The 15008-nt window shown below is 35.6% G+C and overlaps 1 pseudogene; it reads left to right on the forward strand.

Annotated features, from left to right (window-relative positions):
* The first annotated feature begins 5921 nt into the window (after nucleotides 1-5921).
* Nucleotides 5922-15008, forward strand: part of LOC142837725 (zinc finger HIT domain-containing protein 1 pseudogene) — a 45305-nt pseudogene continuing 36218 nt past the window's right edge.

Genomic DNA, 15008 nt, shown 5'->3' on the forward strand with positions numbered 1-15008 from the left:
GATATTTCAGCAATAGGAACGACCACAGCTTTTGTTGTCATGTAGACATTGACCTGAATAGTAGCCTAATCCTGCATTCTTTCCATGTACAATCAATGTTAGAGTTGAAATAAAAGTAGCTGAAAGTTTCACTCTTCTTTTCAAAGATTTTACTTTGATTGAAAGGCAATTTGTGTGATAATATAAGAGATTAAACTATTGAAAGTTTAGTCATTCATTTCTCAACAACATCATACTGCTCTAAAGAGAATTTCAAATAAATAGTTAAAACTATTATCTTGATTTGCTGTTAAAAGGTGGGGAAAATTAGGGAAAGAATTTTTAGTAGATTGGTTTGATTATTCTCCTGCAGATAAACCTCTTAATGGAAATAACTATCCTATCTTGCTTGCAGCTATAATTACCAGAGAAGTTAGTTTCTGCAAATGTCTTCTTAGGAGAGTGTGGGTTTTCTCTAAGTAACAAATTTCTTTCATATACAATTGATCTCTAATTCCTATGCAACATTCCTTCTAAATAAATCTGGGGTATGATTCCTTCTCAGAATTTCTCAGTCATAAAGCAAAGAAAGTATGCTGTGTTTGTTGCAACTACTCAAGTTGCCTCCTGAGTTTTCTGTTTTCCTCCTCACTAATTCAACATGTACCAGCATTGGGTCTGTTCCATTGAGTCAGTCCTGACAGAAATTTATACACTCTTAATCTGAATTCTGAATATTTTTATCATTTGCATTTATACATTTGTTTTCAGTAATTTCTTTTCAGAAATTAAAATGTCAACATATTCTACAGATAATTTTCAGGAAAATTTATTTTACTCTTAACAATCTAGACTCTCTTTAGTTAAAAATTTTCCTTAAATGTATATCTAAATTTAAGACTATTTTCAATGACACTAATTTCAATGCAATTACAACATTGCATGCTTTATTTTAACATTCATCACACTAATAAAAATGAGTCAGTTGTGATTATTTCCACTTAAATTATCTTTCATTAAAGAGCTCTACAGTATCATTATTTTTCCTCTATCTTTCTCTCTCTGTGTTTGTATATGTGTCCAAATATATATGTGTGTGTGTGTGTACATGTAAAAATATACATGTGTATGTTTTAATATATGCATTCTTCACACAATATGAAATATAAGGTATATGATAACATTATTGATATTGATAACATTATGGATACAAGGGCATTTGGTCTGAAATTGATGGAGCATGTGATCAAACTGGACTCTCTGAATGTGGCTGATGGTGGAGGCTGATGGAGAAGCCAAGGACAATGGCACTGGGTTTTGATTCTACTGCATGGATGGGTTTTGTGGGAGCCTCGTCTGTTTGGATGCTCACCTTCCTGGACCTAGGGGGAGCAGGGAGGACCTTGGACTTCCCATAGGGTAGGGGACCCTGACTGCTCCTTGGACAGAAGAGGGAGGAGGAGGGAGAGTGGGGGGAGAGGAGGGAAGTGGGAAGAGGGGAGGAGGTGGAAATTTTCAATAAAAAATAAATAAATAATTTTTGAAAAAAGAAATGAAAAAAAATAGATTAACAAACCTTAACTTACATATATGCATACTGATGAACTAATTTCTATCTTGAGTCATCTCTGACACATCCATAGAACTTTCTTCAACAAGCGTCCATGATTCTGGCATTTTCAATATCTTAGGATTTTCATTTGCTCCTGAAACTACACTTTAACTATGTCACATAGAAGGCTTCTTCTGAGCTTTTTTTTGTTTGTTTGTTTTGTTTTGTTTTTTGTAGTCCTTTTTTGGCCTCAGCAGTTCTCTGAAATCATGCAGCCAGAACTGTTCAGTCTTCTGTCTTTTTAGCTCCCCAAATCAGTGGCACATGGACAGTCTTGTCAAATTCTGCTGATAGTTCAATATGTATCTGGTCCATCTTGGTCCACAGCTAAATCAGTTTCTTGAAACTGACCTTGGTAATAGTCTTTCATAGGCCTTTGCTTTTGAGAAGCAGTGAACCTTTTAACTTTAGACTTTCTTCTCTCACTTGAATTTGTAACTTTTTAGATTTAGAATCTGATGGGTGGTCTTTGTCCCTCCTCTTTGAAAGCTATAGCACTGTCCTGGTGCAACAACAGAAGTTTATCTTCAGGGATGCTGAATTATTTAACAATTATAGCTGTTTTCTTAGCACTACTCTGCATGTTCTTCTGTTTTGACAGATTAATCAATTATCATAAATTAATTCCATACCGGTTATAAGAGTACAGGCAGAACAGAGCCAAATTTCTAGTCAAAATGTCACATAAATGGCCCCTTGCCTAATTTCTGCTAGATTCCTTGCTTTTTTTCCAGCTCAAACTCCCAAAATCCTTTAAATTCATTGTACAAGCCAATTTTCATAGCTTAAGAAGCATATATAAATGCTTATCAATTATGCTGTGCAGTTTTATGTCAAGTTGACACAATCTAAAGTCATCTGAGAGAGAGGAATCACAATTGAGAAAATGCCTGTATCATATTGGGGATGCAGGCATTCCTGTAGGGCATTTTTGAAATTGGTGATTCACAATGGAGAGTCCATTCCATTGTGCATGGACCATCACTGGGCTGGTTGTCCTGGGTTTTATAAGAAAGCATACTGAGCAAGTGATAGGGAGCAAGCTTGTAAATAGCATTTCTCCATAACTTCTGCCTCTAGGTTTCTGCCCTGTTGAGTTCTTTTACTGACTTTATTCAATAATAATCAATAATAATAGGACAGATCAATCAAACTCTTTCCTCTCCTACTTTTCATTAATGGTATTTTATATCAGGAATAGAAACATCAATCAAGGTACAAAGCAACAGACCAACAAGTAACTTTCTCTTACTTTGTCTGTAGTGATGATATCATGACAAAAGCAATGGAAGAGAGGATTTTTTTTCTCAGTTCACAATCCATGAGCATCGTCCATCATAAGTCAAGTAAAACTAAGTTTGAAGCAACTTGTTGCATAACATCTATAACCTAAATGCAGAGAGTAATGAATTCATATGCTCAGATGACTATCTTTTTAAAATACAGTTCAAGATAGAATATCCTAGGCCAAGAAATGGTGCTACCCAAAGAAGGGGAATCTTTCTATGTCAATTAACTTATTGAACATGAATGGTATACCTAGAGAGTTGTCTCCCATTTATGATAGATGCTGTCTATTTGACAACTAATTCTCATCATCACAGAGCACCACAATAGTAAGTAGTTACTGATAATATGGAACAGACAACATACTTATTTCTTGTTGGGGGATGGATTTTTAATTTTTTATTCTGGAAGATAATGTCTTACTCTTGTTTTTAATTGAAAAAAATTCCGCCTGCTCCCTGCCTCCCATTTCCCACCCCCTCCCCCCACTCCTCTCTCCCTCCCTCTCCAGTCCAAAGAGCAGTCAGGGTTCCCTGACCCATGGAAAATCCAAGGTCCTCCCCTCTCCATCCAGGTCTAGGAAGGTGAGCATCCAAACAGCCTAGGCTCCCACAAAGCCAGTACATGCAGTAGGATCAAAACCCAGTGCCATTGTCCTTGGCTTCTCATCAGCCCTCATTGTCTGCCATGTTCAGAGAGTCCGGTTTTATCCCATGCTTTTCAGTCCCAGTCCAGCTGACCTTGGAGAGCGCCCAATAGATCAGCCCCACTGTCTCAGTGGATGGATGCACCCCTCACTGTCCTGACTTCATTGCTCATGTTCTCCCTCCTTCTACATACTTATTTCTAAACAGTCTCTGATTTAATTTTTCAGATGCTTTTTAAAGAAGTGTAGTTAGAAGACCCCAAAATACATTGACTGTTTTATCACCATCAAACCTTTTAAATTCAATAAGCCCATCCTTACTAAGCATGGTTTTCTGTAACAACAATTACTGGAACGTTATTCATCATAATTAGACGATCAAAGCATCTCCCCAATTTATATACTTTGATAGACAATTTATCTCCAATAGTCTTTGAGATACCATCTTACACCTGTCAGAATGGCTAAAATAAAAAACACCAATGATAGCCTTTGCTGGAGAGGCTGTGGAGGAAGGGGTACCCTCATCCATTGCTGGTGGGAATGCAATCTTGTGCAACCACTGTGGAAGTCAGTGTTTCGGTTTCTCAGGAAATTCGGGATCAACCTACCCCTGGACCCAGCAATACCACTCTTGGGAATTTACCCAAGAGATGCTCTATCACATGTCAAAAGCATTTGTTCAACTATGTTCATAGCAGTATTATTTGTAATAGCCAGAACCTGGAAACAACCTAGATGCCCTTCAATGGAAGAATGGATGAAGAAAGTATGGAATATATACACATTAGAGTACTACGCTGCGGTAAAAAACAATGACTTCTCGAATTTTGCATGCAAATGGATGGAAATAGAAAACACTATCCTGAGTGAGGTATCCCAGACCCAAAAAGAAGAACATGGGATGTACTCACTCATAATTGGTTTCTAGCCATAAATAGGGGTCACAGAATCTACAATTGGCGAACCTAAAGAAGCTAAGTAAGAAGGTGAACACAAGGAAAAACATATCGTTATCCTCTTGGATAAGGGAAGTAGACAAAATTGCCGGGGAGAAAAGTGGGCTCTTGGGGGTGGGGTTGGAAGGGGGTAAGGGGAGATAGGGAGAGAAAAGGTAAAAGGGAAGGAGGGGGGACCTGGGGAAATAGGAGGATCGGGATAAAGGAAGGCTGGATAGGGGAGCACGGAACCACAATCCTTAGTTAAGGGACCCACTTTAGGGTGGGCAGGAGAATTGACCCTAGAGGGGCTCCCAGGTGCCCAAGCTGAGGTCCCCAGTTAGTTCCTTGGGCAGCTGAGGATAAGGAACCTGAAATGACCCCATCCTAGCGCAATACTGACGAATATCTTGCATATCATCTTAGAACTTTCATCTGGCGAGGGATGGAGATAGAGACAGAGACCCACACTGGAGCACTGGACTGAGCTCCCAAGGTCCCAATGAGGAGCAGAAGGAGGGAGAACATGAGCAAAGAAGTCGGGACCACGAGGGGTGCACCCACCCACTGAGACAGTGGAGCTGATCTACTGGGAGCTCACCTAGGCCAGCTGGACTATTAGTCTTTCCTAAGAAATTACATGATTTCTTCTTCCTTATGCTTTTCAGAGCCCTAAAAACATTGTAGTCATCGTAATTCAGAAATCCTTGAAATATACATTATTCTAAATATTTACAAGACAGGTTGTCAACACTACACAGACTTAACAAACAGGGCTGTTTATCATTGACCTAACCATTAAATTCAGCTTTGTGTTTATATTTAAGATATTAATTACACAATAATATTTATGAAGTTTTCTTAAAGGAATAAATAGAAAACAGAAAATAATTTAAAAATGATTTCTTAGTAATATATCTATGTTTATTATATTCCATTTATAGTAAACTATATTTATAAGCACTTTACAAGTACATTTTATTTGAAATTTATAGTAAATTATCTACCATAAAAAACTTTTACTACATGGAAATCAATAACACACAATATATGCCATAAATTAGATGAATATTAATGACAACCCAATGACATGAACTACAGAACACAAAGCACAATCTTGTACAAAATAATTACTAGTCCCATTGATTTCTATATGTATCGATAGATAATTGGTGGTATGCTACATGTTGTAGCAGTGCCCAATGTGTATAGAATATTTAAGAATTCATCAGTACAAAAATTCTTTCAATCATTTTATTTTAATAATTTTTTTTGGAATTATGAAATAATTACATTATTCTCACTTTCCTTATCCTTCCTCCAGCCCCTCCCATGTACTCCTGTATTTACTTTTATATATATGACCACTGGTGTAGGAGGTCCCTCTGTTCATGTGTTGCTTTCATTGGTTAATGAATAAAGAAACTGATTTGGGCCTGATAGGGTAGAATTCAGGTAGATGGAGAAGACGGAACTGGAGGCTGAGAAGAAGGGCCGAATGGGAGACACCATGGATATCCTGCCTGAGATGGATGCTGGTTAGAATAGAATCTTGCCACAGTCACATGGCAATACACAGATCAATAGAAATGGGTTAAATTAAGATGTAAGAATTAGCCAATAAGAACTTAGAGCTAATATACCAGGCAGTATTTAAATTAATATAGTTTCTATGTGGTTATTTCGGGTATAAGATAGCCAGGCAGCCAGGACAAACAAAGGGCCACCCTCCTCGTGCAACAAACCACCTTTAATTTAAAGGTTAGTACAAATATACAGATATATGTATATGTATATACAAATATATTCCTATACATATTCCTAAATATACAAATATGACCTGCTCTGTTCATATAATATTTGTATATAATCTCAGAAGTAACCAGTTGACATTAGATAACCAACTGATAGGATGGATTTTTTTTGTTTATAAGTATATATTTTTTGCCTGTCTGTATTTAAGTGTGCTATGTGAATGCATGGTACCTTCATGAGAAAATAAAAAGGGGGGGGGTGCCAGAGGAAACAAACTCAAGTCATCACTGAAAGTCATCTCTCAGGGGCTTGATTTCATGGTCACAGAAGATGCCATGAAAGCTTTCAAGAGGGCAAACAACTGAGAGCCCTACCAGCCATAACACCTATTGTCCACAATGATTAGGACGGAAATTTTAAAGATATTTAAACAAGTAATTGTTTTAACTTCTATAATTTTTTTTCTGGAATTACCGACGATTTTAAACACATGTGGATGCTGAAAACTGAAACAAAGTCTTCCAAGTACGTCAGTATTCTTAAAATCTGATAGATCTCTCTAGCCTATACTGTTTTTAATGCCAGATCTTTAAATTTAAAGAAAAATCATCAGGAATCATCAGATATTGAAAAATAGTTCAAAAACACAAAAAATGATAGACAAAAGCACAATTAAAAGACTAATAAATTATCTAAATGTTTTATTTATGTTCTTTAAATAACCTAGTAATTGGGAAATTTATGTGATTAGGGACATAATAGCACATATTTACATTCTATCATTCATACAATTCAGAGAAACATCAGCAATATTTTCCACTATTAAAAACTGTACTATAATAATATTCCTTGTGTAGATTATAGTCATTATGATCTGTTGGAATAATGACTCATAAAAACATTTTTTTTCTTTTGACAAGCCTCTGTTATTCATTACTGAATGATGTATGAAGGTGGTTCTGTCAGCTTTGCTTATAATATTTATTTGTAGTCAATAACTTGACTGGCAGTAAATTCTCAGAGAGAGGGAGTGAGGCTATTTAACTGCTTGCTTGGCATTGGAACATTGATAACTTCATGAAACACAGAGAAATGCCACTGAACAATGTTTCATTATTAGCTTTCTTTTTTACTTCTGATATTTATGCCATTAGACATAATTTTTTATCTCATGACTGTCTGTGGTTCTAGTAGCCTATATCCTATTTTGGATTCAAATTTATTTCCACTTTAATAAGGAAGAGGGGACACATTTCAACATAATTAAGAACATTTTACCCTATAATTTCACCACTCTTGTAAAATGACAGAAAACCTTTATTACTTTAAACATTAAATTCACATCACAGTTTTTTCATAACAAGAGACATTTATACATTTTTTATGTGTTTTAATAGATGCATTACTGTAACAGTGTGGTTTTTTTTTTGTTTTAACCATAAGCATGAGCATGATCTCATCTGGAAAGACAAATTAATTATTTCTCTTAGGTTTTTGAAATTCAATAAAAATAAACTGTCATAGTTAGAGCAATTACTTGATCAATTATCTTTAAAATTTCCCACAAAAATGGATTGTCATGCCATGGTGATCATTGTGGTTCATGGGCATAATAGCTTGTAGTTGTTTGCCATGTTGGAAGCTTCCTGGAACCATTAAAACCAGTCCCCTAAGAGATGACTCTTAGTAATAATTGAGCTTTGATGTCCTGAGCTCTGAGTCTGAAGTCTATGGTATATTCAACAAGAGGGAAATACCTTCTACTTCTAGAGTACAAAAAGAGGCAATTAAGCATAACCTGTGATGTAGTAAACATTAAGACATTTGACTATAATACTAAATCTTGGGTAGGAGAAGCAATTTCCAAAGGAATGAGGAAACATCAAAATGCCAACTGTTTTAATTGTGGTAGAATAGGACAACTGAGAAGAGAATGTAGACAAGAAATTCCTAGGAATAAAATCTCTTCTGGGAATGGCAAAAATAGGAATAATCAGCCTTTAGGTATATGTAAAAGGTGTGGCAAGGGCCGACATTGGACCAATGAATGAAGATCAACAAAAATAGTCAAGGCAACCTGATAACATCAGGAAACTCCTTGGGGTCCTCTCCCAGGCCACCAAGGTAAAAGTGGTCCAGTCATTCTCAGTCACTGTGGATAAATCTCCCAAGAAAAATTAAAAAATCCAGAGCCTTCTGCAAAAGACCATACTGTTCTGGATGATGGAATAAACATGAAAGATAAATCAAAATTTCCACCAGGAAATAAGAAACGTATATTCTGGCAGACTTTTTAAAAATGATCAAAGATGAAAGATAAGGGTGTGTATAAATGGCATTGTAATTGTGAGTTTGATAGAAATGGGTACAGATATGAGTATCAATAATCCAAAATCTTGGCATCCATATTGTCCTCTTCAAGAGGCAGATGTTCAATTACAAGGAATTGGAACCCTATCACAAATGAAAAGGAAAAAGCACAAGATGGGTTGAATGTACATGGCTAGAAGGACAGAGAGAAGGCGGAGGTGATATGTGGCTAATGTTGTAGTGAATTTATGGGGTCATGACCTGCTGCAGCAGTGGGATACCCAGATTAACATTCCCTGCAGTCCCAGGAACTCATAATTCTGGGAAGTATATTATAAGGTAAAATACACAAAGGTCACCAACCATTCAGGCTGTATAAGAACACAAAGCAACTAGCAAACCTTTAGAGGTACCAACAGCCCTACATTTAAAAAGATTAGCTGAGAAACCAATATGGATTAAACAGTGGATGTTAACAGAAGATACACGTTTTTAGAATTCCTAGTACAGGCAAAGAGATGCTCACCGTATTGAAGGATGAACAAGCCCTTGGAATTCTCCTGTATTGGTTGTTTAAAAGAAATCTGGTAAATGGAGAATGGTGACATATCTAAGAGATGTCAATAAGGTTATTCAATCTATGGGTCCTCAACAACCTGGATTTTCTCTGCTTTCTCTACTACCAAAAGGAGGGTCCCTTATAGTTATGATTTGAAAGACTGTTTCTTCACTATACCTTACAGGAAAAGGACAGAATAAATTTGCTTTCACATTGCTTATTTACAATAATTCTCAATCTACTAGGAGATGCCAATGGGCTATCCTTCCACAGGAAATGCTCAATAGCCTCACCAGTTGTCAATACTTTGTAAGTCAGCCATTGGAAATAATACAAATATCCAAAATCTATATATACAATTACATTGATGACAGTTTGCTATTGGAGTCAAATGTAGAAACATTACAAAGAATGTATGATGAAATAAGGAAAGTTTTACCTAAATGGGGATTACAAATTTCTCATAAAAAATTCATAGAGGAAATTCTGTCAATTACATAGTTTATAAAATATCGTTATAAAAAATTAGAATGCAAAAGTCACAAATTAGGAGAGACTGATTTAGGAGTCTGAATGACTTTCAAAGATTGTTAGGAGATATTCCCAGTCTTGGTCTAATAGTTCATTTAAACAAAACCTTAGATTACAACAAAGACTTAATTAGTGCCAGAGGATTAGCCACTGAAGCAGAAAAGGAATTGACTGCTATTGAAGAAAACTTGCAGGAGGCATATGTGGATTAAGGTGAATCAAAATTATAATTGCATTTTAGTCATATTGACTTCCAGAATTTCTCCTACAGGAATTTTAATGCAAATGAAGATATTGTTTTAGAATAGATATTTTTATCAAATAAGCCATGTAAAAAATAAATAAAAACTTATGTGGAAAAAGTCTCTGAATTAACTATAAAAGGAAAATTGAGACATCAACAAGCAGGTATAGACCCAGTAGAGATTTTAGTGCCTTTTACTCCTGACAAAATTAAAAAAAAACATATGCAAACACAATGAACCTTGGGAAAGTGCTTGTGCTAGTTTTTTAGAAGATATTAATATCAAGTATCCCAAAGTGATAGAATTAGTCTTATAAAGAGAACTAATTGGATCCTTTCTCACATTATACAAGATATACCAATTAGTGGAGCCCATACATTCTATACTGATACAAATAAATCAGAATACAGGTTACAAATCAGAAGATTTAAATAAGGTGAAACAAAGCACTTATAATTCTGTCCAAAAGGCAGTATTATATGCTATTCTTGTGGTGCTAAGAGATTTTGAAGAACCTCTTAATATAGGTCCTGATTCACCATATGCAGAAGAGTGTCTTGCATATTGAAACCACTGAATTTATACTAGATGATACAGAATTGACTTAATTATTCATACAGGTTCGAGATATAATTGAATAGGCTCTGTCCCATATAAATAGCACAAATCCAATTCCATACAAATCTTCCAGGTAATGCAGAAATTGATTATTGATTGAAAATGTATTGAGAGCCTCAGAATTTCATAAGAAACATCATGTCAAAGGTTTAAGGAAGAGTTTTTCATTACATGGCAACAAGCTAAGGAGATTATAAAGAGATGTCCTATTTACTTATTCTATAACCAAACACTGCTACCTGCAGGTAGTAACCCAAAGGGTACTCAAAGGGATGAAATATGGTAGATGGATATGTTCCACTTTGTAGAATTTGGAAAATTAAAATATGTACGCCATACCATTGACACTTATTCAGGATTTCAATGGGCCATTGCTTTGAGCTCAGAAAAGGCTGATTCAGTAATTACACATTTATTACAAGTTATGGTCATCATGGATATACCTGCACAAATAAAGACATATAATGGTTCAGCATATGTCTCTTAGAAAAATGAGACAGTTTTTTTGCTTATTATAATATAAAGCATATTAGAGCTATACCAAACAATCCTACAGGTCAGGCAGTTATAGAAAGATCAAACCAAACTACAAAGGATATGTTAAGCAAACAGAAAGCGATGAAAAATATCCCCCAAAATAGATTACATAATGCTTTTTTGACCTTGAATTTTCTTAACGCTAATGAGAAAAGAAAACAGCAGCAGAGAGGCATTGGATAATAGAAAAGTCTTTTGAATTCAATCAGGCAGTATATTTCAAGGATGTGTTGACCTCACAATGGAAGGCAGGGGATGTGCTATGTTGGGGAAGGTGTTTTGCTCTTGTTTCATCAGGAGAAGAAAAGTTATAGACACCATCAAAATTAATAAAGATTATGTTTGAAAAAGAGAAATCTCTTGAGAAAGACAAATGATGCTTCATTCACAAAGGTGACAAGCAATCAGATGGTAAGGAAACTCATAAGGGTTGGAGCAGATTCTGTTCTTGTCTTTGCAGGAAAATACTCATCTTCAAAAAGTCAAGAGACCATGGACACCTAGATGACTAAAGAAGAAACTATAATTATCCTGATAGGATTACCAAGATAAGAGAATTATCACTTGTGAAGACATGTCATCTGAGTGTAAGTATCTCTGTATGCTATATAAAATAATAATCATGACTCACTTAAAAATCAAAGCTGCTTTTGCAGTTGGATATGTCTGTCCTTCTCTAAATCCATGTATATTGTTAAAATAAAAATTCAGAGTTTCTGTCTCATGTCAGGAACCATGGTATGGAACAGAAAGAAGAAATAATTTAGAAAATATTTTACTTTTTTCATACCTATTTTTGTCTCTATTGTACCTTTCATTTAATATATATCTGTATAAATAATGTTTAAGTTTTCCACATTGAACAGTCAATTTTCCTGCAGTAATCTTGGAAGTTTCCATAAAGAATAGGGGGCCCCATCACAACAACTTCATCTGGTTGATATGATGTCATGATGCTGATAGTGTTACTATAACACCTGTTTTGGGTACCAGCTGCTCAAGATAGTAACAACCTTGTTAGCTGAAATGGATCAATTGTTTCAATGTTCTGGCCACAGTTCCAAATAGGTACCTCAGTAAAGCCCTACCAAATACTCAGAGACTATTTGCAATTATATCAGACAGTAATCTTGGAACTTAACCAATATTTACTTTCACAGGATCCCATAGAAAGAACATTGCCCCCATGACAGCTAGAAGTAATTCTAGAAGACGACATTCCCTCTCCCAACAAAGTTTGTTCTCAGGGTTAGGAACATTATTTAGGGGTTGATTATAACTTTTATAAGATTGGGGGTTGCAGGGAAATTATGTAAACTCAGTTATCTCCTTGAAAATAAAAGGGAGAAATTGGATGGGGTAATAGATTAGTGTGAGCTTGCACTAATAATAATAGTGAGTAATGGAGTAAATATTTTGAGCTATTATCTAGATTGGTATAGATACTTGTATATTGATACAAACTTAAATTTTATTGAATATCTTCCTATTTTCATCTACAATATTTGTATTCCTAGGCAAAGTTATTTTGTCATATTGTATGCATGCATGATTGTACCTCTGATTAAGATATTTTCTATAATGATACTATCATAGGATATATTTAACATATTGCAATATACATTTATACATCAGATCAAGATACTTATATACTGTTTACATTTTGAGATCATTGTCCTCATTTGTTGTACAGTTGTTTAAATATTGTTTAATATTCTAACGTGATGTCTTAATCTTTAAGTTATATATATATATTAAGATTTATAGGTCAATAGTAATCCATGTTTGTCATAGTTAGACTAATCAGGTCCTTAAGATACACAGAGTTTGTATTCTGCCTAGATAGGTAATCGTCAATCACTTCAAAGAGCTGGGTTCTGTTGACGTGATACACCATTGCTCCTGGAAGCAACAACCTTGATCTCCAACATTCTACTGAGAACTTGATTTCCTCTTGGCAAAACTGGCCTTTGAGCAAGAACTGCCCATGCATCGACCACTGACAGAATACTCAGTGTAGGATACAAGGAAAAAGACTGTCATATCTTGTCAGACAGGGTAAGACAATTTTGAAAAAAATTTCTGCCTTTGAAAATGGTCTGTCAGTTACTCTAGCCTTTAGCAAAAGTTGGTTGTTCCAACATTGCAATTGAGACTTTTGGTGATTGCCCAGTTATCCAGTTGTCTCTGTCATTTGTTGCACATCTTAAAAATTTCTTGATTGTACTTCCTGTTTACTCAAGTAATATTATCTTCCCTTCTTGGGTCTTTGATGGGGTTGACGATGAGATAGTTATAGTTACTTGGCTAAATTATTTATAATACAATACTTATACTCCTTAGGATAATTATTGAAACATTTATTGCATGTTTCTTGCTTTATATTGCTTATACTGGTTATAATTCTAATTATTATACTTGATATTTTTCATTGTCTATAATATTTTATTAGACTTAAAACTCTCTTATTTAAACAAAAAGGAGAGGCGCTATAGGAAATCCTTCAACCATTAACCTTTAAGTTACCTACCACCTGGGTGTGGCCTCTTATACTATAAATGCCCATGTAAAGTGTGCTCTCGCTCTTTCTCTCTCTTTCTCTCCATCCCTCTCTCTCTTTGTCTCTCCTGCTGGATTAGGTTGCTTTTCCCCATTTGAGCAGAGAACTGTGATCTGTGAGTCTACCCCTAAATAAGTAACCCTGTATTATACTAATACTGAGCTAGTGTGGGATTTCTTTTAAATGGCTAACTTCACCTGGTGTTGGCACAAAAACAGAAAGGAGGACCAAAAAAATGGAATCTAAGAACCGGACATTAATCTACACACCTTTGAACACCTGATGTTTTGACAAAGAAGCAAACAATATAAAATGGGGAAAAAAGCATATTAAACAAATAGTCCTGGCATAACAAGATATCAATGTGTAGAAGAATGAAAATAGATCCCTATCTATCACCATGCACAATACTCAAGTCCAAATGAATCAAAGACCTAAACATAAAGCCATCCACACTGAACCTCATAGAAGAGAAAGTGGGAAGTATACTTGAACACATTGGCACAGGAGACCACTTCCTAAATATAACCCCAGTAGCACAAACAATGAAAGGAACAATTAATAAATGGGACCTCCAGAAATTGAAAAACTTCTATAAAACAAAGAACACAGTCAACAAGACAAAATGACAGCCTACACAATGGGAGAAGATCTTTACCTACCCCACATCAGACATAGGTCTGATCTCCAAACTATACAAAGATCTCAAGAAAATGGTCATCAAAAAAACAGACAATCCAATGAAAAATTAGAGTACAGACCTAAACAGAGACATCTCAACTGAGGATATAAAATGACCAAAAGACGCTTAAGGAAGGGCTCAATATCCTTAGTCATCAGAGAAATGCAAATCAAAATAACTCTGAGATCCCATCTTACACCTGCAAGTATGGACAAGATCAAAAACATTGATGACAATGTATGCTGGAGAAGTTGTGGGATAAGGGAAATACTTTGGATATCAGTATGGCAATTTATCAGAAAATTAGGAAAACAACATCCTTAAGACCCAGCAATACCACTTTGGGGTATATATCCAAAGGATGCTCAATTGTGCCACAAGGACATTTACTCAACTATGTTCATAGCAGCATTGTTTGTCATAGCCAGAACCTGGAAACAACCTAAATGCCCCTAGATGGGGACAGAAAAGTGAGAAGGGGAGGATGGGGGAACTTGGGGAAACAGGATGATTGGGATAAAGGAAGGTTGGATAGGGGAGCACGGAAGCACAATTCTTTGTTAAGGGAGCCACCTTAGGGCTGGCAAGAGACTTGAACCTAGAGTGGCTCCCAGGAGCCCAAGGCGATGTCCCCAGTTAGTTCCTTGGGCAGATGAGGATAAGGAACCTGAAATGGCCCTATCCTATAGCCATACTGACGAATATCTTGCATATCACCATAGAAACTTCATCTGGTGATGGATGGAGAT

Source organism: Microtus pennsylvanicus, chromosome 1 (genome assembly GCF_037038515.1).
Source record: "Microtus pennsylvanicus isolate mMicPen1 chromosome 1, mMicPen1.hap1, whole genome shotgun sequence".
NCBI classification, from domain to species: Eukaryota; Metazoa; Chordata; class Mammalia; order Rodentia; family Cricetidae; genus Microtus; species Microtus pennsylvanicus.